This window comes from Sapajus apella, unplaced genomic scaffold, assembly GCF_009761245.1.
Source record: "Sapajus apella isolate SASKATOON/1434 unplaced genomic scaffold, GSC_monkey_1.0 scaffold103, whole genome shotgun sequence".
Lineage (NCBI taxonomy): Eukaryota > Metazoa > Chordata > Mammalia > Primates > Cebidae > Sapajus > Sapajus apella.
Genome location: NW_022437043.1, coordinates 5,695,882 through 5,721,506, shown reverse-complemented (window position 1 = coordinate 5,721,506; position 25,625 = coordinate 5,695,882). Strand labels below are relative to the sequence as shown.

Sequence of the window (25,625 nt, the reverse complement as noted above, 5' to 3'; positions counted from 1 at the left end):
GCTTAAGTGATCTACCCACCTCGGCCTCTAAAAGTGCTGGAATTATAGATGTGAGCCACTGCATCCAGCCTTTAACATTAAAAATTTTTTTGGAATATGAAAATGGGCTGAAAAAGAAAAAAAAAATTTACAACATTTTAAAATCATTTTAGACTTACAAAAAATTACAAAAATAGTGCAGAGCGTTCTTGTATACTCTTCACCCAGCTTCCCCTAATGTTAATTTATATAATCTTTGTATAATTTTTTTTTTTTCCTTTTTGTGGAGAATGGGGTCTCGCTATATTGCCCAGGCAGGTCTCGAACTCCTGGGCTCAAGCTATCCTCCCGCCTCTGCCTCCCTAAGAGCTGGGATTACAGGCATGAGCCACAGCGCCCGGCCTCTTTGTATAATTTTTAAAACCAGGCAGTGAATGATGTTGTTATTTATGAGCTGTTGTTCACCTGTTTGGTGTCTGTGTCCAGGGTGTGAAATATCTGAGCTCTTTGGACCCAGAGCTTTCTTGGGTTTTGTCTCATAATGTGATGTCTCTGAACACTTGGTATATGTTTTTAGTTGCTAGGTCTTTCATCTTCTTGGTCGTCTTTGTCCCAGAGTATGATGTCTTTGACCTGTTAGTGGTCTCTTTAGGCTTGTCTCTGGGCTGTATGGGCTTCCATGTTCAAGGTGTGAGGTTTCTGAGCACTTTGAAGGACTACGTTCAAAGCTGTGTGTACTGTCAGCTGGTTTTCATTGTCTTCTATCAGAGATTATGAGGTCAGTAAATACTTTTAGGTTCTATATCCAGGGCAGGGTTACTCAACCTCAGGACTATTGACATTTTGGACCAGAAAATTCTTTGTTATGGAGGGCTATTCTGTGCATTGTAGGATCTATTGTATTAGTTTACTAGGGCTGCTGTCATGACAAAGTACCACAATCTAGGTAGCTTAAATAGCAGAAATGTATTGTCTCGGTTCTGGAGGCTTGAAGTGTGAGATCAAGGTGTAGGCAGGGTTGGTTCCCTCTCGGGGCTGTGAGGGAAATGTGTGCCCTGCATCTTTCCTCGCTTCTCATGGCCTGCCCAATCTTTGCTGTTCCCTGGCTTCTGCTGCTTTACCCCATCACTACCTTCATCTCTATCTTGCATTCTCCCTGTGTGTCTTTGTCCAAATTTCCCATTTTTATAAAGACACCAGTGGTGCAGGATTAGGGGCCCAGTTTACTCCAGCATGACCTCATTCTAACTTAACTAGTTGCATCTGCGACAACCCTATTTCCAAATAAGGTCACATTCTGAGGTACTGGGGTTTAGGACTTCAACATATGAATTTTGAGGGGACACAATTTCACCCATAAGAGATGTTTAGCATGAGAGAAAACGGGAGGGAGGAAGGGAGCAGCCCCTGACACCCATAGCAGGCCTGGCCCCCATAGTTAGGCCATGTTCTCCTAGCAGACATGAACAATCTCACAGAATACCAGCCTCAGGTAAGGTTAATCTGAGACCATGACAAAATCACAAGAGCTTGGCCGGGTGAGGTGGATCACGGCTATAATCCTAGCAATTTGGGAGGTTGAGGTGGGCAGATTGCTTGAGCTCAGGAGTTCGAGACCAGCCTGGACAACATGGTGAAACCCCATCTCTACAAAAAATACAAAAATTAGCCAGGCATGGTAGCAGGTGCCTGTAATCCCAGCTATTTGGGGGCTGAGGCCAGAGGATTGCTTGAACCCAGAAATTAGATGCTGCAGTGAGCCGAGATCATGCTACTGCACTGCAGCCTGGGGATAAAGTGAGATCCTGTCTCAAAAAAATAATAAAATGAAATAGACAGAGCATAGCCACTTTATAATGTTGTCTAAGCACAAACAAAAATAAGGTCACTGTGTTGCTCATAAAATACCAAACATTCTCCTCTCTTGGTTAAAATGAGTGACTGCTACTTCCTTACCAGTGACAGCATTAGCCTCACTCTAGTCTCCCCTCCCTATAGATAAGATTTATTGAAATACCCAATTGTAAAGTTGCCTTTGTTTTCTGGGAGCATCCAATCTAGAGTGAGCCCCCGTTTCCTTAGACCCTCCCCGTAAATCACTCCATCAAACCCCACTACCCCACAGTTCCCCATGGAGTGTGTTCTCCCTCACTGCAATGAGTAAATTGTTCCAACTTGTTCAACTACAGGTATGTTCCTGGGTGGGGTGGGGGTCTTTGGCTAAAGGACACTAGCAAGCAGTATCTCTGGCTTTAAACCACAGATGCCGGTAGCACCCCCCTAACACACACACACATGTGTAACAGCCAGAATGTCCTTAGATATTGCCAAATGTACTTTAGGGGGCAGAATTGGCTCTGGTTGAGAACCATTGGTCTGGGGTATGAAGCGTTTGAACAATTTGGAGGTCTTTGTCTGAGATTTATGTTCTATGAGAGATATTTGGGTCTATGTCTCAGAGTGTGAGGTCCGTGGTCTGTCTTACAGTTTCTGTTCCAAGGTTTAAAAGCTCTGAGGTCTTTGGGGGTGCTATATTAGGAATGAGTGACCTTATCACATACCAAATCCAGACATGAGGTATGTGTGACATCCCCCTTTCCCTCTGCTTGGACCATATGCCAGTTCAGAAAGGTAGTGAGTGTTGGGCATGGTGGCTCACGCCTATAATCCCAGCATTTGGGAGGCCGAGGTGGGTGGATCACTTAAGGTCAGGAGTTCGAGACCAGCCTGGCTGACATGGCGAAACCCCGTCTCTACTAAACATACAAAAATTAGCTGGGTGTGGTGGTGCATGTCTGTAATCCCAACTACTCCGGAGGCTGAGGTTGCAGTGAGCCGAGATCACACCACTACACTCCAGCCTGGGCAACAGAGCATGACTCTATCCCCAATTAAAAAAAAAAAAAAAAAAAAAAGCGGTGAGAAGTAGGAGCCCCGTGATTGGTTGTGAACTCCTCCACTCCACTCCACATTAGGATCGGGATTCACAGCAGTCCCAGCCTCTTTGTCTAGATCAGCAGTGTCCAACCTTTTGGCTTCCCTGGGCCACATTGGAAGAATTGTCTTGGGCCACACATAAAATGCACTAACACTAATGATAGCTCATGAACTTAAAAAAAAAAAAAAATCACCAAAACATCTGATAATTTTTGTTTGTTTGTTTGTTTTGTTTTTGTTTTTTGAGACAGAGTCTCACTCTGTCGCCAGGCGCCAGGCTGGAGTGCAGTGGCGCAATCTTGGCTTGCTGCAATCTCTGCCTCCTGGGTTCAAGCAGTTCTCCTGCCTCAGCCTCCCGAGTAGCTGGGACTACAGGTGCGCGCCACCATGCCCAGCTAATTTTTTTTTTTTTTTAATTTAATTTGAGACAGAGTTTCACTCTTGTTACCCAGGCTGGAGTGCAATGGCGCAATCTCGGCTCACCGCAACCTCCGCCTCCTGGGTTCAGGCAATTCTCCTGCCTCAGCCTCCCGAGTAGCTGGGATTACAGGCACGCGCCACCATGCCCAGCTAATTTTTTGTAATTTTAGTAGAGACGGGGTTTCACCATGTTGACCAGGGTGGTCTTGATCTCTTGACCTCGTGATCCACCTGCCTCGGCCTCCCAAAGTGCTGGAATTACAGGCGTGAGCCACCACGCCCGGCCCGCCCAGCTAATTTTTGTATTTTTTAGTAGAGACAGGGTTTCACCATGTTGGTCAGGATGGTCTCGATCCCTTGGCCTCGTGATCTGCCCGCCTCAGCTTCCCAAAGTGCTGGGATTACAGGCGTGAGACACCGCGCCTGGCCAACATCTGATAATGTTTTAAGAAAGTTTACGAATTTGTATTAGGCTGCACTCAAAGCTGTCCTGGGCCTCATGTGGCTCGTGGGCTGTGGGTTGGGCAAGCTTGGCCTATACCGTGAAGTATAAGTGACCAGCTTCCTTCAGAACTTATCTTGCGCTCTGTTCTGGAGGGCACAGTCTCACTTGACACTGTTTGTGGAGATTGTGTTGTAGGGAGATGTTTGTTCTGTGTCTCCTGACACCAGCCACTGAGTGGGGACCCCCATCTCTCAGGATGGGCATTGCTCAGATGGATGTTGGAGTCCATCTCCCCTCAGGCTTTGATCACACTGATGATAACAGGTGGACTTTGGAGCCTGATAGACCCTCTTTCTTTCTTTCTCTTTCCTTTCTTTCCTTCCTTCCTTCCCTCCCTCCCTCCCTCCCTCCCTTCCTTCCTTCCCTCCTTCTTCTTTCTTTTCTTTTCTTTTTTTTGACAGAGTCTTGCCCTGTCACCCAGGTTGGAGTGCAGTGGCAGGATCACGGCTCACTGCAACCTCCACATCCCAGGTTCAAGTGATTCTTCTGCCTCAGCCTCCTGAGTAGCTGGGATTACAGGCACTCGCCACCATACCCAGCTAAGTTTTGTATTTTTAGTAGAGATGAAGTTTCACTGTATTGGTTAGGCTGGTCTCAAACTCCTGACTTGGTGATCCCCTGCTTCGGCTTTCCAAAGTGCTGGGATTACAGGCATGAACCACTGCACCTGGCCTTGATAGACCCTCTTTCAAAGCCTGGAACCCCCAAGTCCTGGTTGGATGGTAGAAGAGTCTAACGTTTTGGATCATCTCTCTAAACCTTGATCTGCTGAGGTTTTTACAAGACTGTTAAGAATCAGTAGGACAATGCACAGTCCACACGCACTCTTCTGATTTCAGTCCCTTCCCGATAATCCCACATCCCTTCTGAAAGCAGAATTCAGGGCTGGGGGGAAGGGAAGCAAGCAATCCATGTAAATGCCAGGGGCCAGTGTGGGCCTGGGACTGTCTCAGTTGGAACTTGGGAGTCATGTGCACATGTTGTTTGATGTAAATGTATGTTGGGTTTCAGAAAGAGTAAACACTCCCCAGAATTGTGTCTTCTCTAGTAAATCCGCAATTTTACTTCAGTTGTTCTCTTGAGAACATGCATAATAGATAGTGTACCATGAGGCAAGGATGCACAGTGAGGAAAAACTGTGTTCTTCTTCTGAAAACTGTAAATCTGGTTATGAGACAGGTTTATACATTTATGTGAGAGGCAGAGTACGAGCTCCAGAGAAAGACTTTAGGGGAGGATGCAGGGCCTCAGTGGCTCAAAGTAGTTTCAAGAGAAATAAAAAATACTTTGGACTAAATGAAAATCAAAATAAAACTTGCCAAATTTGTGGGATCCAGCAAAGCAGTACTTACCTAGAGGAAAATTTAAAAGGCACTATGACTTATGCTGTGCCTTTTCTTGGATCACTGAGTCTAGTAGAAGCCAGCCATCATGTGAGGATGCTCAAACAGCCAAAAGCTGGTAAATTTTGGGGTTACTTGTTATGTGGCAAAAAGAGGTGTTTCTGAGCTCTTTGATGGTCTGTCTGGAGTTTGAGACTTTTGAGCTTTTTCTTGGTCTGTATCCATGCCATGATGTCTGGGTCTTTGGGGCATTCTGTGTCTCACATTTTTAAGTGTCTGACCTTTTGGAGTTCTCTCTCTGGGTTTTTAGGTCTCTGAATTATTTAGGGATCTATGTCCCAAAGCATGGGGATTCTGGGCTGGGTTTTTTTGTTCATATCCAGAATGTGATCAAGTCCAGAATTTGAATTATCTGAACTCCCTGGCAGTCTCTTCTGGGTATGAGGTCACTGGGGTGTTTGGCAGTCTGTGCCTCAGGTTTCACATCCATGAACTCTTTGGAGGACTGTATATTGTTTGTTTATTCTTTGAGGTATATGAATTTCTAAGTCTCAGGAAGAGACATCACCAAGGTTACTGGAGTCTGCATCCAGAACACTAGGTGTCAGCTGTTTGGGCCACTGAGTCCCTGGATATGAAGTCTCTAATGTGTTTGAGAGCCTGTGTCCCAATTTTGATATTTCTGAGTTTGAGGACAGAGGGAATCAGTTCTCTGCACTGTTTATGAGTATATATCTCAGGATGTAAGGTGCCTGAGCTGGTTGTAAGTATCCCTGACATGTATGACACAGTATATGAGATCTCGGTTCATATGTGTATATACCAGGGTGTAAGGTATCTGAACTCTTTGATCATGTGTGTCCAAGGTCGTGGAGTCTCTAATCTGTTTGAGTCTATATTTCCCAGAATAAGAGATTTCTGATTTTTTTTGTGGGTATATATTCTAAGATATGAGTTCTGTGATCCACTTGTAAGTATATTTGAGGTTTCTGCTCTGTTTGTGGGTATATGTCCAATGGTGTAAAGTTTCTGATCTGCTTGTGAGTATTCATCCCAGGTTATGAGGCCTCTGATCTGCTTGTCATTGTATGTCCCAGGATGTGAGGTCTCTCTTCATGAGTGCTTGTCAAGGGTGTGAGGTCTCTGATCTGTTTTTGGTTTTATGTCCCTGAATGTTAGATCTCTGATCTCTTTGTGGGTGTATGTGCCAAGGTGTGAGTCTCAGCTCTTTGTGGCTATCTTTTCTTGGATGTTATATTTCTGAGCTTTTCTGGTTGTATTTTTTTAGGGATGTCAGTGCTCTAATCTGTTTATTTGGTGTGTGTTGAAGAATATGAGGACTATTCTGTCTGAGGGTGTATGTCCTAGGGCATGAGGTCTCTGCTGTAGCTGTGGGTATACATCTCTGGGTGTGAGGTCTCTAAAATGTTTGTGAGTACATTTCCCAGGATGTGAGTTCCCTGAGCTCTTAGTGGGTGAATGTCCCAGAATGTAAGGTCTCAGATTTGTTCATCCCTGTATATGTGAAGTGTCAAGGGTATGAGGTCTCTGATATTTTTTTGGCTGTATGCTTCAGGGTATGAGGTCTCTGATCTGTTTGGGGTGGATTGTTCAGAGTGAGTTCTCAAGTATGTTTGTGGTTATATGAGCTAGGATTTGGGTCTCTGATCTTTTTGGGTGTGTAAGTCCTATGGTGTGAAATCTCTGAGCCCTTTGATGGTATATATGCAGATGTATGAGGTGTCTAATTTGTTTGGTGGTGTATTTCCCAGCATGTGAGGTCTCTGATCCATTTGTTGCTGTATACTAGTATGTGATTTTCATTGGTGTATGTCAAAGTCAGTTTGTTGATATATTTCCAGGATGTGAGATCTCTGATCTGTTTCTGGATGTATGTTCCCAAGTAAGAATTCTCTGTCCATGTGCTCACATATGTCTCTTTATGTAAGGTCTCTGATCTGTTTATGGATATATTGAGTTTGAGCTCTTTCGTCTGGTTGCAGGACAGGCAAGCCCCAAAATTGAGTCTTAGCCCACCCAGGAGAGTTCTTGGCTTTGCCTAGGAAGGAATTCAAGGATAAGCTGGTGGTGTTAAACAGCAGCTTTTATTGAAGTGGCAGTGTATAGCAGCAACAGAGGTATTGCTCCTTGCGGATCAGGGCTGCCCATAGGCAGTATGCCCAGAGTAGCAGCTCAGAGGCAGTTCTGCGGTCATATTTATACCCACTTTTAGTTACATGCAAATTAAGGGGCAGTTTATGCAGAAATTTTAGATGTCTGGGCTATTTCTGCAAGTACGTCCCAGGATGTAAGGTTGACATCTCTGATATATTTGTAGATGTATTTATTAGAATAGATCTCTGACATGTTTGTGGATGTATGTCTTAGTGTGTGAGGTCACTGATCTGATCTGTGTTTGTGCATGTATGTCCCAGGATTTTAGGTCTGTGATGTGTTTGTCATTGTAATTATCAGTATGTGAGGCATCTTTCATGGGTATATACTAAGAATAGAAGTTCTCTGATACGGTTGTGATTGTATGAACCTAAGTGTGAGGTCTCTTATCTGTTTGTGGGTGTGTCCCACAGTGTGAGGTTCCCGAGCTGGTTGGGGGCTTATTTACCAGGATATAAGGCTTATGACCTTTTTCTTGTTGTGTGCCTCAGGATGTGAGGTCTGTGGCTATCATTGTGTATACTGGTATGTGTGATCTTTTTCATGGGTGCATGTAAAAAATGTAAGGTCTCTGATCTATTTGTGATTATATGTCACTGCATATTAAGTCTCTGATCAGTTTGTGGATTTAATTCCTAGAGTTTGGCATCATTAATGTGTTTGCAAGTGTATGTCCCATGATGTGATGTCTCTGACCTTTTTGAAGATGTGTGAGATATTTCATGTATTCCTCAGTGTATTTCCAAACCTGAGGTCTCTCAACTATGTGACGGTGTATGTTCTATGATGTGAGGCTCCTTTTATTTGTTTATTTTTTTACAGGTTTATTCCCAAGGGTATGAGCTCTCTTGTCTCTTTTGGGTGGTATGTCACAATTTGAGAGGACTGATTCATTTCTGAGTTGATTTCCCAGTATGTGAAGTCTCTGATCTATTTGTGGTGTATATTGCAGTATTTAATTTTTTTTTTTTTTTTTTTTTTGAGACTGAGTCTCGCTCTATCGCCAGGCTGGAGTGCAGTGGCAAGATCCTGGCTCATTGCAACTTCCATTTTCCGGTTTCAAGTAATTCTCCCGCCTCAGCCTCCTGAGTAGCTGGAACTACAGGCATGCACCACCACGCCTGGCTAATTTTTTTGTATTTTTAGTACAGATGGGGTTTCACCATGTTGGTCAGGATGGTCTCCATCTCTTGACCTCGTGATCCACCTGCCTCAGTCTCCCAAAGTGCTGGGATTACAGGTGTGAGCCACTGCGCCAAGCCCTTTTTTTGTTTGTTATTTTGCTCTGTCGCTCAGGCTGGAGTGCAGTGGTGCGATCTCAACTCACTGCAGCCTCTGCCTCGTGGGTTCAAGCGATTCTCCTGCCTCAGCCTCCCGAGTAGCTGGGATTACAGGCATACACTACCACGCCTGGCCAACTTTTGTATTGTTAGTAGAGATGGGCTTTCACCATGTTGGTCAGGCTGGTCTCAAGCTCCTGACCTCAAGAGATCTTCCTGCCTTGACCTCCCAAAATGCTGGGATTATAGGTGTGAGCCACTGAACCCAGCCTTAGTTTGTATTTATGGATATACATACCAGGCTTTGAGGGCTCTCACATGTTTCTATATATGTTCTGGGTATACCTAATATAATCTGTTTAGTTGTGAATGTCCAGGGTGTGGGGTTTCAAAGAGCTCATTGTGAGTATATGTCTTTTGGTCTGAATCCTCTGATCTCTTTGTGGGTACATGTGGGTACCTGTTCCTGGATATGAGCTCTATGATCTTTTTGTGGGTATATATCACAGGATTTTAGGTCTATAATCTATTTCTGGCTTTTTTTTTTCATAGCATGTCTGGTTTCTGATGTGCTTATAAGTTGTATGTTGCAGCATTTAGGATCTCTGATCATATATAGTCTCTGACGTGTTTTGGAGTATATCCCATAATGTAAGCTCCCTGAGCTGTTTGTTAGTGTATATCTCAGAGTGTGAGGTCTCTGATAACTTTTTTTTTGAGACAGAGTCTCACACTGTCGCCCAGGCTGGAGTGCAGTGGCTCAATCTCGGCTCACTGCAACCTCCACCTCCTGGGTTCTAGCAGTTCTCCTGCCTCAGCCTCCCAAGTAGCTGGGACTACAGGTGCATGCCACCATACCTGGCTAATTTTTGTATTTTTAATAGAGGCGGGGTTTCACCATGTTGGCCAGGCTCTGGACCTCAAATGACCCACCCACCTCGGCCTCCTAAAGTGCTGGGATTACAGGCATGAGCCACCATGCTTGGCCATCTCTGATATCTTTATGGGCATATGTTGCAGGGTTTGATGCCTGTGGTCTCTGTGTAGTTACACGTCTAAGTTATGAGGTCTCTAATCTGTTTGCTGATGTATATCCCAGCATGAGAACTCTGATCTTTTTTTTTATTGTAGGTATATGCTTAATGGTGTGAAGATTCTGATGTGTTTTCTGGTAAATGAACTGGGTTGAGATAAATCAGACATCCTTGAGGGAGTTTTTTTCAGGATGTGAGTTCCCTAATGTTTCTGAATACATATCCTAGGATGTGATATCTCAGAGCTATTTGTGGATGTATATTTCTCAGCCATTTATGGATGTATATCCCAGGTTGTTAGATATCACTAGGCTTTTGGCATCATTTACAAGCATATGAGATTACTGATTTGTATGCTTATATACATAACAGGTTGCAAGGCTTATTATTATTATTGTTATTTATTTTATTTTATTTTTAGTTGGAGTCTCGCTCTGTTGCCAGGCTGGAGTGCAGTAGCACGATCTTGGCTCACTGCAACCTCCAACTCCCTGGTTCAAAGCAGTTCTCCTGCCTCAGCCTCCCAAGTAGCTGGGATTACTGGCATGCATCACCACGCCCAGCTAATTTTTTGTATTTTTAGTAGAGACGGGGTTTCACTATGTTGGCCAGGATGGTCTCAATCTCCTGACCTTGTGATCCGCCTGCCTTGGCCTCCTGAAGTGCTGGGATTAAAGGCGTGAGCCACCGTGCCTGGCCTTTGTTTGTTAAACTGTGTACTTCCAGGGTATGAGGTTTCTGAGCTCTTTGTTGGTATATGTCTCAGGGTCAAGGCCTTTGATCTGTTTGCAAGTATATGTCCCAGGATCATGGCTCTCTCATCTCTTTGTGGGTGTGTACCCCAAGATGTCAAGTATCTTTAATTTTTCTGGGTGTATTTGCCAGGATGTGAGATCTCTAACATGTTATGGGTTCTTGTTGCAGGATTTTAGACCTGATCCATTTTGGTTATATTTCTCAGATGAAGTCTCTGATCTGTTTGTGTGTATATATTACAGTATGTGAGTTAAAAAAAAAAAATCTCAGCTGGGCACAGTGGCTCACACCTATAATCCCAGCACTTTAGAAGGCTGAGATGGAAGGATCACTTGAGCCCAGGAGTTTGAGATCAGCCTGGGAAATATAGTGAGACCCTGTCTGTACAAAAAATAAAAAATTAGCCAGGCTTGGTGGTGCACCCGTAGTCCTAGCTACTTGGGAGGCTGAGGTGAGAGGATCTACTTGAGCTCAGGAATTTGAGGCTGCAGTGTGTCTTTATTGCACCATTGCACTCCAGCCTGGATAACAGAGTGAGACTCTGTCTCAAAAATAAAAAAAAGGATCTCTTTTGCTTGCGTATCAAGGGCACAAGGTCTGTTTTGTTTGTGGGTATATGTCCCAATTTGTGAGATCTCAGACCCATTTGTGGGTGTATGTCCCAGAACACGTGTGTGTCTGCTCTCTTTAGATGTATGTCTCAAGGTAGGAGATCTCTGATCACTTTCTAATGTGTAACTCAGGATGAGGTATGTGAGCTGTTTGCGGTGTGTGTCCCAGCATTTCAGGTCTCTGAGCTTTCTGGATGTGTGTGAAGTCTCCCATTGTTTGTGCATGTATGTTTCTGCTCTGTGGACTTAAGGCCCCCAATTTTCCTAATCTTTGGAAACTGTCATGTGATCTTACATGCTAAAAGGTACCTTGCAAACAACATGGTTGGAACTGAAGGCCATTATCCTAAGTGAAATGACTCCAACAGAAAGTCAAAAACTGCATGTTCTCACTTTTAAGTGGGAACTAAACAATGGGTACACATGGACATACAGAGTGGAATAATAGACACTGGAGACTCCAAAAGATGTGAGGGTGGAAGAGGGGTGAGGGATGAAATACCACCTATTGTATACAGTGTACATTATTCAGGTGGTAGGTACACTAAAAGTCCAGACTTCACCACTACACAAGATATCCATGTATTATAACTGCACTTGTACCCCTAAATCTATAAAAATTTATATTTAAATTAATATATAAAAATTTAAGTGCTTGCTTCAACAGCACATATACTAAAATTAGAATGATACATAGATTAGCATGGCCGGGCATGGTGGCTCATGCCTGTAATCCCAGCACTTTGGGAGGCTGAGGTGGGTGGATCACCTGAGGTCAGAAGTTCAAGACCAGCCAGACCAATATGGTGAAACCCCATCTTAAATAAATAAATAAATAAAAGAAAAAAAAAAAAAGAAGATTAGCATGGCCCCTAAGCAAGGATGACATGCAAATTTATGAAGCGTTCCAGAAAATTTTTTTTAAATGTAAAAAATTATTTTAAATATTTTTATTAAAAACATTTTTAAGGCCAGGTGCAGTGGCTCATGCCTGTAATCCCAGCACTTTGGGAGGCTGAGGTGGGCAGATCTCTTGAGGTCAGGAGTTCAAGACCAGCCTGGCTAACATGGCAAAAGCCTGTCTCTATAAAAAATACAAAAATTAGGTGGGCATGGTGGTGCACACCTGTAATCCAAGCCACTTGGGAGGCTGAAGCAGGAGGAAGAATTGCTTGAACCCGGGAAGTGGAGGTAGCAGTGAGCAGAGATTGTGCCACTGCACTCCAGCCTGGGTGACAGAGACTCTGTCTCAAAAAAAAAAAAAAAAATAGGCCGGGAGTTAAAGGATACCTTGCAGATGTGATTAAGTTAAGCATCTTTAGATGGGGAGATTTTCTTGGATTTTCACTGAATATAATGACAAACTGAGTCAGAGACAACAATATGATGACACAATTGTTTGTCGCTGTGGGTCCCAGCTCATTAAGTCCTTGTGTTGTTCATGGGAGTATATCCCAGGAGGTGAAATCTCTAATTGTTTGTGCACACCTGTCTGTGGTTGGCTGAGTAAAGCATCCCTCAAAGATGTCCAGCAAAAGAGAGATGATCAGGGAGCCCTAAATGACGGAAGGGAATGTGATGGTGGAAGCAGAGTCAGAGAAGTAGATGCAATGACAGAGGCAGATATCAGAGAGCAGTTTGAAGATGAACTGATGGAGAAAGGGGGAAGGGATGAAGGACTGCAGTCAGCCCTAGAACCCAGAAAAGGCAGGGAAACATGCTCTTCCCTAGAGTCTCCAGAAAGAAGACAGCTCTGTTGACACCTGACTTTAGTACCCTAAGGCCCATTCCTGGGTTTCTGACCCTCCACATATATAATATAATAAATAAATTTGTGTTTTTCACAGCACTAGGATTGTGGTGATTTGTTACAATAATAAGAAATGACTACTGTGTCCCAGGTCATGACGTCTCTGTCCGGTTGTTGGTCAACATCCCAAGATGTGAACCCTCTATCTGTTTGTGAGTGCGTGTTTTTCATGGCAGGTCTTTGATTTGTGTGTGGGTGTATGAACCAGTGAGGATGTCTCTGACCTGTTTGAGAGTGTCTGTCTCTCAATTTGTGGTATTTGAGGTTTCTGTGGGTATATGTCTCAGGATATGAGGTCTCTGACCTGTTTGTGGGCACATGTCTTAGGATGTGAGGGCTCTTGGCTGATTTGGGGTGTATGTTCCAGTATGTGAGGTCTCTGGGGTGTTTGTGGGTTGTGTTTGGGTTTACGAGATCTCTGATTCATTTGAAAACCTATATGGAGGTTGAGCCTCACAAATATGAAAATCCAAAGTCTGAAATGCTTCAAAATCCAGAACTTGGCCGGGCGCGGTGGCTCACACCTATAACCCCAGCACTTTGGGAGACTGAGGCAGGAAAATGGCTTGACCCCAGGAGTTCAAGACCAGCCTGGCCAACACTGTGAAATCTCATCTCTACTAAAAATACAAAAATTAGCTGGGTGTGGTGGCACACACCTGTAATCCCAGCTACTCAGGAGGCTGAAGCAGGAGGATCGCTTGAACCTGGGAGGTGGAGGTTGCAGTGAGCTGTGATCCCACCACTGCACTCCAGCCTGGGCAACAATGAGACTCTGACAGAAAAAAAAACAAAAAAACATGAAATTTTTTGAGCGCTGACATGATGCTCAAACGAAATGCTCATTGGAGCATTTTAGATTTCAGGTGTGGGTTGCTCAACTGGAATGCACATATTCCAAAAATGGAAAAAATCCCAAATCCAAAACACTTCTGGTCCCAAGCATTATGGATAAGAGATATTCAACCTGTACCAGGGTGAGATGCCTCTGATCTGTTTAGATGTGTATCTCCAAGTGTGAGGTGTGAAATGTCAGAGACCTCAAGCCATACATGATATATTCACAATAAATATCATAATCATATTTTCCTTTTTTGTGAATTATAATATATATTAAATCAAATATAAAAATATATTTTTTATATAATATAAAATTTATATTTTTATATATATACAAAGTATATATAATTTATATTTTTATGTATTTCTATTATAAATTATTCTAATTCTATTATAAATTATATATTTAATATAATTATATTTATATTATATGAACATATTATTGTAACATATAATTATAATTACATATTGTATATGCTGTGTAACATATAATGTATATATATCTATAATATAGTAAAACATTTATTTTATATATTATATCATATATCATAATATAGAATATTTAATATAATATATGCATTGTATATATTATAATTCACAATTATAAATATTGTGAACATATATATGCTATATAACAACTAATACATAGTATTATATATGATGTCATGTAATATATAAGATATATAATATATACTATTAATATAATGTTATATAATAATATATAATATATTTTATATAATATATAAACTATAATATAGTATTTTGTACATAATATATTATACAATATATACAATATAATATTGTACAATATATGAAAATGTATATAATACAATATTGTGAATATAACTATAATTTGCAATTATAAATATTGTGAACATAGATACACTATATAATATATAATATAGTATTATATATAATATAATTATATATTATAATGTTACATAATATATATGAGATAAGATCCAGGGAGCCTGAGCGCCTTCTCCGTACCAGGGAAGCCCCACCCACCTGAAGCCAAGATGTCCAGCAAGCGGGCCAAAGCCAAGACCACCAAGAAGCAGCCACAGCGGGCCACATCCAGTGTCTTCGCAATGTTTGACCAGTCCCAGATCCAGGAGTTTAAGGAGGCTTTCAACATGATCGACCAGAACCGTGATGGCTTCATTGACAAGGAGGACCTGCAAGACATGCTGGCCTAGCTGGGGAAGAACCCGACAGATGAATACCTGGAGGGCATGATGAGCGAGGCCCCAGGGCCCATCAACTTCACCATGTTCCTCACCATGTTTGGGGAGAAGCTCAACGGCACCGACCCCGAGGACGTGATTCGCAATGCCTTTGCCTGCTTCGACGAGGAAGCCTCAGGTTTCATCCATGAGGACCACCTCCGGGAGCTGCTGACCACCATGGGTGATCGCTTCACAGATGAGGAAGTGGACTAGATGTACCGGGAGGCACCCATTGACAAGAAAGGCAACTTCAACTATGTGGAGTTCACCCGCATCCTCAAACATGGTGCCAAGGACAAAGACGACTAGGCCACTCAGCACCCCGACACCCCGGCCCCTGCCAGTCACCCCTCCCCACACACACTTATCCATACCAGCTCCTTGCCCATGACCCTCACCCAGGGATCCCCCCTTTGAGGGGCTAGGGTCCCAGCTCCCATGGAGGAAACAGGCCAGAAGATGCACGTGCCGGGCTGAGGCAGGTGTTCCCACCATGACCCCAGAGCCCTGGGCTGGAGTCCCTGACCCCTCCAAGGAAAGACCACCTTCTGGGGACATGGGCTGGAGGATAGGATCTGGAGGCACAGAGGAAAGGCCCCATTCCCGGGCTGCTCCCCGAGGAGGAAGGGGCCCTGAGTCCTGGGATCAACACCACTTCATGGGCACCCCCACACAAACAGAAGCTCACCAAGGTCCCCTCCCTATACCCTGACCGGCCACTGCTGCACAGCCACCCAGAGCACGCCACCTGCCATGGGAGCATGCTCAGGAGTCGCGGGCAGCACGGACATCTGCCCCAAAGGAGGCAGAATCTACAATAGAGGGCTGAGCACTGAAAAAAAAAAAAAAAAAAAAAAAAGATATATGAGATAATATTTTATAGATCTTATAGATCTTATAATATACCTTTTATATTACATTATATTATATATAAAATGTATATTGTATATTATATATAATATATGTTATATATTATATATAGTGCATATAGTTCAAACTATAATTGTGAATTATAATTACTGTATATTATATATTAATATATTAACATTATAAGCATATGTTATAAGTATATGTTATATGTACATAATAGTATATATAATGTATTAAAAGATATTATATTAACATATTAACATATAATTGTATATCCACATATATAAATGTATTATAATACATAATTGTATGTTAATATATATGTTAATGTATTATATATAATATATACTTACCATAACATATGCTTATGTTATATAATTTATATTATTATATTTTAATACAATATTATATATTATAATATGTAGTAATTTATATTAGAATAATTTATATTATATAATTTATATTAGAATATATATTCACAATATTTATTGTGAATATATTATGCATGGCTTGAGGTCTCTGATATTTTTGTGGGTTTACATCCCAAGGATATGAACTCTTAATTCTCTGTGGGTGTATTCTGAAAATATCAGGTGTATACTCAGTCTCTGGCTGTTTGTTCCAGAATGTGATATCTCTTCTTTGTGTGCATATGTTACAGGTTGAGATCTTTCTTCTGTTTGTGGATGTCTTGGGGTATGAGGTCTCTGGGATCCATTTGTGAATAATGTATTGCAGGAATTGCCATCTCTCATCTGCTTGTGAATGTGTTTCTCAGATGAGGCCTGAATTCTGGTTTTGCCTTTATATTGCAGCATTTAAGTTTCTAATCTCATGTGTGTTTGTCAAGGGTGTGAGGTATCTTCTGTTTGTGATTATTTGTCCGGTGTTTGAATTCAATCTCTACCCTCTTTGTGGGTATATGACAAAGAACATGTGCTTCACTTCTTTTCTGGGTGCATGTCCAAGGGTGGGAGGTCTCTGATCCCTTTGGAATCATATAACATAGGATGTGGAGTCTTTGAATTGCTTATGTGTGGATACCTCAGCAAGTGATGTTTTTCATTGCTTGTGGATGTATATCCTAGGTTGGTGGAGTGATGGTCCACGAAGGATGTCCACATCCTTATATTCCTGGAACGTGTGAATGTGACCTTACATGTTAAAAAGTCCTTGCAAATGTGATTAAGTAATCATCTTGAGTTGGGGGAGGTGGTTCTGGATTTCCCAGGTGAGCCCAGCGTAATCACAAGGGTCCTTAGAGGAGAGAGGCAGGACAGTCTGAGTCAGAGAAGCAGATGTGATGCCAGAAGCAGACATCAGAGAGAGGGAGAGATTTGAAGATGAAACGCTCCTGGCTTAATGAACAAATTTCCACCATAAGAGCAAAATAGTAATAATAATAAATTAATTTAAAAAAAAAGAAAGATAAAGAAGAAATGCTCCTGGCTTTGAAGGTGGAGGAAGGGGCCACAAGCCAAGGAATGCTAGCAGCTCTAGAAACTGGAAAAGGCAAGAGCACAGATTCTCCCCCAGAGCCTCCAGGAGTAATGCAGCTCTGCTGACACTGTGATTTTAGCCCTTTGAAATCCATTTTTTTCTTCTGCCCTTCAGAAAAGTAAGATACTAAATTTGTGTTGTTTTATGACACTATGATTGTGATTTGTTACAGCACCAATCTCTGCTTCTTGGTACACATCCCAGGAAGTGAACTCCATGATCTGTTTGTGAATGTATGTTCAATGGTGAAGGCTCTGATATGTGTGCAGGTGTATGAATCACATTGAGAGGTCTCTGAATGTTGAGGGTATATGTCCCAGAATCTGTGGTCTCTGAGCTGTTTGTGTGTGCATATCCTAGGATGTGACATCTCTGAGCTGATTTTTGGGAGTACATTCCAGTAGGTGAAGTCTTTGAGATATTTGTGGTTTACGTTCCAGGTTGTTAGGTCTGTCATCTGTTTGGGGGGTATTTCCTGTAATGAAGTTTCTGATTTGTTTGGTTACATACATACCAGGATGTTAGGTTGTTAGGTGTCTGGTCTGCTTAACTTTATATGTATAGGGTGTGAGGTTTCTGAGCTCTTTGTGAGTGTATATCTCAGGGTTGGGGCCTCTGATCTGCTCGCTGGTAAATAAATGTCCCAGCATATGAGCTCTCTGATCTGCTCATGGTTCTGTGTTACAAGATGTCGGGTCTATTTCTGGATTCATGTTTTGAGGTCTGTTATCTGTTTGTCAGTATATGTCCCAGCATGTGAACTCCCTGATATACACGTAGAGGTGGATCTGATGTGAATTCTGTGATTTGCAGGAGAATGAATCAAGGTGGAAGGTCTTTAACCTCTTTGAGGTTGTGTGTCCCAGAATATGAATTTTCTGGTCTATTTCTGGATTCATGCCCTAGGATGAGTGATCTCTGATCTAGTTGGGTATGTGTGTCCAGGGAAGAAAGCTTGCGAACCCATTGTGGTTTCAGGTCCTGTGGCCTGAAGCCTCTGATGTTTATGGATGCACATCCAGGTTGTAATGTCTCTGATCTGTTAGGGTATGTCTCAGGATGTGAATTCCCTGATCTGTTTGTGGCTGGCGTCTGATGGTGTGAAATGTCTGCTGTGTTCACTGGTGAATGAACCACTGTGTGGAGTCTTTGACCTTTGTTGAGGGTTTTATTCTAGGATCTGAGTTTTCTGATCTATTTGTAAAAGCACACCCTAGGAGATGTTTGATCTTTGAGCTCTTTATGGATGTACATCCCAGGATGTGAGTGCTCTGAGCTGTTGGGGCATACATGTTCTAATGTTCTAGGTTATCAGATCTCTGATGTTTTTTCTTTAGGTATATTTCCAAGCATATGTGATTTATTTGCTGACATATATTCATATAAATATATGTATATAAAATAATATGGCTGTCCCTCAATATCTGTAGGTGGGGGAATTGGTTCCAGGACCCCTGTGGATACAAAAATCCATGGACGCTCAAGTGCCTTATATAAAACGGTATGGTATTTGTATGTAACCTATGTAAATTCTTCTGCATACTTTAGATAATCTCTAGATTACTTATAATACCCGATACAGTGCTATGTAAGTAGTTATTATACTACATTGTTTTTATTTGTATTATTTTTTTATGTTTTTTCTCAATGTTTTTGATCCACAGTTGGTTGAATCTGAGGATCTATAATAGATAAATATATTGTATGTGTGTGTATGTGTATATAATATATATATATCTGATTTGTTGAGGTGTGTTTGTGTTCAGGCAGTGAAGTAATTGAGCTATTTGTGGATTATTTCCCTTGGTTTGAAAACATCTGACCTATTTGGGAGTATGTCTCAGAATATAAGCTCTCTGATCTCTTTATGGGTGTATGTTGCAAGATATCAGGTCTAAGATCTATTTCTGGCTCTTTTTCCTAGCATGTGAGGTCTCTGGCTTGATTATGGATGTGTGTTGCAGGATTGAAACCTCTGATTTGTTTATAGGTTTTATGTGAGGTCTCTGATCTGTTTGTGGCTATGTCTCAAGACGTCAGGTCTGTATACTTATTCTGGGTATATATATTCTGCAGGTAAGGTCTCTAGGCTGTTTGCAATTTCATGTTGCAGGATTTAAGGTCTTTGATCTCTTTCTGGTTGTGTTTCTTACATGAGGTCTGTGATCTGTTTGCTAGTGTATGTAACAGTATGTGTCTCTTTTGCATGTGTTTGTCAAGGATGTGAGGTCTAATTCAACATGTCCCAGATTGTAAGGTACCTAACCTGTTAGTGGGTTTATGTCTAAGAATGTTTCTTTCTGCAATGTGTGTGTGTATGTCCCAGGTTTAGAGATTTGATCTGTTGGGAGTATATTTTGCAACATGTGGGGCCCCTGATATCTTTTGGGTGTATATCCTATCATGTCAGGTCCATGTTCTCTTTGAGTGTGTATATCCCAGATGGTGAGTTCTCATATGTGTTTGTGAATTTAATTTCAAGTGATTGAAGACTCTGAGTATTTTTTGGTATATGTCCCAGAATGTGTCTCTGCTCTTTTTGGATGTCTGTTAGAGAGTGGGAGGCGTCTGATCTATTTGGAAGTGTATGACTCAGGATGTGAAGTCTGTGAATTGTTTGTTTGTGTATGTACGTCTCTGGTGGCTAGATAATGGCACCCCAAAGATGTCCACTTCCTAATCCCTGCAACCTCCAATTATGCTAATTTACATGGAAAGGGGGACTTTGCAGAGGTGACTTTGTGGAAGTTAAGCATCTTGAGATGAGGGAATTATCCTAGATTAACTGGGCGGGCCCAGTGTGATCACAAGGGTCGTTATATGAGGGAGGAATGAAGGCAAGAGTCAGAGAGAGCTATGTAATGATGGAAGTAGAGAAAAGATGATGGACAGCATATACAGAGATCAAAAAGAGCTAGAGATAGATGGATACAAGGAGAGACACAGATGGGGAGGAGGGAGAAGTCGGGGAGGGAGGGAGAGAGAGAGAAAGAGAGAGAGAGAGAAAGAGAGAGACAGAGAGAGAGACTCAAAGGTGAAACAGATCCTTGGCTTTGAGCCTTTGAGGAAGGGGCCATGAGCTCAGGAATGTAGACCGCCTACAGGAATTGGATTCTCCCCAAGGAAATCCAGAAAGAAGTCAGCTCTGCCAACACCTTGACTTTTACTCTGTAAGACTCCTTGTCAGAAATGTAAGATCATAAATAGTTTTTTTTTTTTTTTTTTTTTTTTTTTAAACAGTCTTACTCTGGCGCCCAGGTTAGAGCGCAGTGGTGCCATCTCGGCTCACTGCAACCTCTGCCTTCTGGGTTTAAGCAGTTCTCCTGTCTCAGCCCTCAAGTAGCTGGGACTACAGGCGCCCACCACCACTCTGGGCTAATTTTTGTATTTTTAGTAGAGACGGGGTTTTGTCCTGTTGACCAGGCTGGTTTGAACTCCTGAGCTCAAGGGATCCATCTACCTCATTCTCCCAAAGGGCTGGGATTACAGGCGTGAGATCATAAATTTGCATTGTTTTATAACAAAAAGCGTTTACTGGTTTGTTTCAGCAGCAGTAGAAACTGGTTCAGTGTCTCAGGTTGTGCTGTCTCTATCTGGTTGTCAGGATGTGAACTCCATGATCTATTTGTTAGGGTGTGTATCTGATAGTGGAGGTTGCTGATTTCTGTGCAGGTCTCTGATCAGATAATCTATTTGGTGGTATGTGTCCCAGAATTTGTGCTCTCAGCTTTTGTGGGGGAGCGTATGTTCTAGGATGAGACATCTTCTCCAATCTGATTTTGTGTACATGTGCCAGCGTGTGAGTTCTCTGATCTGTTGAGGTGCGTATGTATAGGGTGTAAGGGATTCCAAGCTCTTTGTGAGTATTTTCCTTTTGCTTGAAATTCTTGCCCTGTTTCTGGGTTTATGTCCCGGGATGTGAGACTCCCTCATTTGTCTGTCTCTGTGTCATGGTATGAAGCCGCTGGTATGTCTGTTAGTGAATGAAACAGCAAGGTCTCTCACCCCTTTTTTTTTTCTTTGAGATGGAGTCTCACTCTGTCTCCCAGGCTGGAGTGCAATGGTGCAATCTTGGCTCACTGCAACTGCTGCCTCCCAGGTTCAAGCAATTCTCCTACCTCTGCCTCCCAAGTAGCTGGGATCACAGGCGTGTGCTGCCATGCCTGGCTAATTTTTGTATTTTTAGTAGAGACGGGGTTTTGGCATGGTGGCCAAGCTGATCTCGAACTCCTGACCTCAGGTGATCCTCCCACCTTGGCCTCCCAAAGGGCTGGGATTACAGGTATGAGTTACTGTGCCCCGCCTCTCACCTGTTTGAGAGGATTCTCTCAGGAAGTGAGTTCTCTGATCTGATTCTGAATGCTTGGCCTAGGATATGGGGTCTTTGATCTGTTTGTGGGTATATATCCCTGGCATGAATTTTCTGAGCTGTTTTGCCAGTATTTGGGGGTACTTATGGTAAGCATATAAGATTTCTGGTTTATGTGCTGTTATTTATAGCAAAAGTCAGATTTCTTATCTGTTGTTGTACATGTATCCACAATGTGAGGTTTTGGAGCACTCTGTGAGAGACCTCTGATCTCCTCATGGGACAACAGGTCTCTGTACTTCTTCAGGAATATTCATGTTGAGGGATTAGAGGTATCTGATGTGGTTTCTGGTTGTGTTTCTCAGATAGGTCTCTGATCCATTTCTGTGTGTGTGTCATAGTATATGAGTGTGTCATCTCTTCCGGGTGTTTGTAGAGGGTGTGCATCCCATTCTCTTTGTGATTTTATGTCCAGTTTGTGAGGTTCCTGGCCTGTCTGTGGGTTTCTGTCAGTGAATGTCTTTTTTTTTGTGTGTGTGCTCTTTGTGTCTGTGTCTCAGAGTCAGAGGTCTGGTCTCTTTGTGGGTGTGTGTCTCAGCATGTGGGGTCCCTGATCTCTTCGCTAGTGTATATCCCAGCATGTTAGGTTCTTATTCTCTTTGAGAATGTGTCTGGCAGAGTGTGGTTCTCTTATGTCTTTGTGGGTTTAATCCCCAGGGTATGAGGACTATGAGCATTATTTGGTGTATGCCCCAGCGTATGTGACTCTCTGATCTTTTTGGATTGATGTCCAAGAGTGGGAGTTCTCTGATCCCTTTGGAGGTCTATGAGTCCAGCTGTGAGATCTGTGAGCAGTTCATGGGTGAAAGTCCCAGGATGTGAGGGTTCTGTTTGTCAGATAATAGATCCCCAAATATGTCCTCATCTCATTCATGGAACTTGTTAATATGTTGTCTTATCTGGAAAGGGGGCTTTGCAAATATATATTAGCTAAGCATCCTGAGATGGGGGCAGTTATCCTGGACAATCCAGGTGGGCCCACTCTCATCACAAGAGTCTTTATATGAGGAAGGTAGGACTTAAGGATCTGAGAAGACTGTGTATGTCACATCAGAGAAGGCCATATGATGAAGGAAGTAGAGTCACAGAAGGCAACGTGATGACAGAAGCAGAGGTCAAAGAGAAAGATTTAAAGCCGAAACTCTTGAATCATCTGATCTCTTGGGAGTTATGCTACAAGATGTCATGTCTACTATCTGTTTCTGGGTGTGTTTTTCAGCACATGAAGTGTGACTGGATTATGGTTGTATACTGCAGGATTTGAAGTCTCTGATCTGTTTGGTTTTGTATGCTCCAGGATGTGAGATCACTGAGCCATTTGTCCATGCATGTTGCTGGAGTGGAGGTCTCTGATCTGTGTGGGTGCATGTCCAGGTTGTGAGGTCTCCAATATTTTTGTCAGTGTATATCCCAAGATGTGAGCTCTCTGATCTGTTTGCAGCTATATTCCCAAGATGTCAATTATTGATATGTTTCTGGGTATGCATGTGTCTCAGGGTCTTTTCTGTATTATCTTTATGGGTGTGACCTCCCCTAGATGTGAGGTCTCTGATTTGTTTGTCATTTTATGTTCCAGGATGCAAGATTTGTGAATGGTTTGTGGGTGTGTTTTGCAGGATTTTATGTCTGTGATCTATTTGAGATGTGTTGTAGGATGTGAGGTTTCTGATCTTTTTCTGGGCAAATTTCCTGGCATATGAGGTCTGTGAACATTTTGTCAGTGTTGGGACACTAACAGGCTATGTTATCTCTGATCTCTTCACATGTATTGCCAAGTGTTTAATGTCTCTGATTTGTTTCTTGTTGTTTGTTCCAGGACGTGAAACCCCAAACTATCTGTGGATATGTGTCCCCGGATGTGTGGTCTCTGAATCTGTTTCTGGGTTTGTATATCCCAGTGTTTGACTGCCTTTACTCTTATTTGTGGATTTATTTCCCAGGATTTTTTAGTGTATTTCCTAGGATGTGCATTTCTCTGGTCTTTCTCAGTGTATATCCCATGGTGGACAGTATCTGATCCCTTTGTGGGTGTATGTCCCTTGGTTTATGATCTCTTATCATTTGCAGGTTTATATTTTAGGATGTGAAGTCTCTGTTGTGACAGTGGGTGTGTGTCCTAAGACGTAAAATCTCTGGCCTCTTTTTGGGTTTATGTTCCAGGATAAGTCTTTCATCTAGCTCTATGTATATTTCCAGCCTGCAATGTCTATTATCTATTTGTGGGTGTAAGTCCAAGGGTATGAATTCTCTGATCTCTTTGAGCTTCTGTGTCCCAGGATGCCAAGTCTCTGATTTGGCTATGGGTGTATGTCAAGATGTGAGCTCTCTGATCTCCTTGTGGTTGTATGTCTCAGGATGTGAGGGTTCTGATCTGTTCTTGTATGTTTGTCAACAGTGTGTAAAGTCTGATCTGTTTGTGGCTCTGTGTCCCAGGTCGTGAGGTTCTGACCTGTCTTCATTTCTTCGTCTCAGCATGAGAGATCCCTGAGGTGTTTTGGGTTTATGTCCCAGGATTTGAGTCTTTGGTCTCATTTGTGAGTGTGTGTCCCAATTAATATGTGAGGTTCCTGATGTAGTCTTTATTTCCCAAGGTGTGAGTGTTTTGATCTACTTATGAGTATATGTCCCAGCATGTGAAGTGTCTGGTATTTTTATGTGTATATGTCCCAAGGATTAAGGTCTGTGATCTGTTTGTGGGTATAAGGCCACAGATGTTAGTTCTCTGAAATATTTATGGATATATATCTCAGCTTGTGTGGTTTTTGATCATTCTGTGAGCATGTCACAAGATATGAGGTCCCCATTCTTTTTGGGTGTGTGTTTCCTAGAATTAGAATTTTCTGAGCTCTGTGTGTGTGTGTGTCTGTCTGTGTGTGTGTGTGTGTGTGTGTGTGTGTGTGTGTAAGTGTGCATGTCACAGGGTTGAGGTCCCTGTTTGTAGGTGTATGTCCATGATTTGAGGTCTCTGATCTCTTTTGGGTATGTATGTCTCACAATTTGAGGCCTCTGAATTAGTTGATGTTCTGCATCCAGCATATTAATTCTCTGAATTATATTTTGAGGTCCATATCCTAAGTCTCAGAAAGATTCTGAATCCTGAATTTGAGGGTTCTGCGCTTTTTCTGGTCTGCGTTCCAGCGGGGCGAATTCACTGGGCTGTTTTCCAGACTGTGTTTACATTGTGAGGTCTCTGAGCTGTTTGGGCACTGGTGTCCTAGGATACATGGTCCCTGAGCTCTTTTGGTTTCAAAGTCCCTTGATCTGTTTGGGATATATTTTCAGGTGTGAAGTCTCTATTCTTTTTCGGAGGGCTCAGTCCCAGGGTTTGATATATCTGATCATAGGGGTTTGTTCCAGGGTTAAGGTCTCTGAGATTTTAATGGGTGTGTGTGCACCAGTGAATGAGTTTTCTGAACTGTTCGAAGGTCTATAGGTGTAAAATTTCTTAACTCTGTGGTGGTCCCTGTGCAGACTATCATGTCTCTGAACCATTTAGCAGTCTCTCTTTTCAGGTTTGAGGTGTCTGTACCCTTGTATGAGAACTCTGATGTATTTGAGTATCACCCTCAAACTGTTTTGAGCCAATGTCCCATCGAATGAGTTCTCTGTGATGCTGTGGGTTTTGTCCTAGGGTTGATTTTTCTGAGCAGTTTCAGGATCTGTTAGAGTCTGATGTCTTTCTACTGATGTCTTTTTACTGTTTCAAGCCTCTGGAGTGCTTCACCCTCTGGTCCCAAGGTGTCAGATCTCTGATCTCTGTATTACTTGGTGTTGAGGTCCCTCAACTGTTATGTTTCCAAGAGTGAGACAGTTCCCGTTGGGGGAGTCTCAGTCCCAGGGTATGAGGTCTGTGACTTATTAGGGGTCTGGTTCTAGGGTTTGGGGTCTCTGAGCAGTTTGGGGTTCTGTGATCAGTTTCTGACATCTCTCTAGTGTTTGGGGGTCTGTGCCCAGGTTGTATGTCACT

General features: G+C 42.4%; 1 long non-coding RNA gene and 2 pseudogenes across 2 annotated transcripts in view; all 3 read left to right on the top strand.

Annotated features, from left to right (window-relative positions):
* The window catches only part of LOC116536774, a 44,140-nt gene that overhangs the window by 3,539 nt on the left and 14,976 nt on the right, over positions 1–25,625 (top strand). The gene's annotated exons all lie outside the window — the stretch shown is intronic.
* On the top strand, positions 11,882–11,957 carry LOC116536818 (annotated as a pseudogene).
* LOC116536773 lies at positions 14,655–15,778 on the top strand (annotated as a pseudogene). The gene has a single exon (XR_004262791.1). The product of XR_004262791.1 is annotated as a myosin regulatory light polypeptide 9 pseudogene (transcript).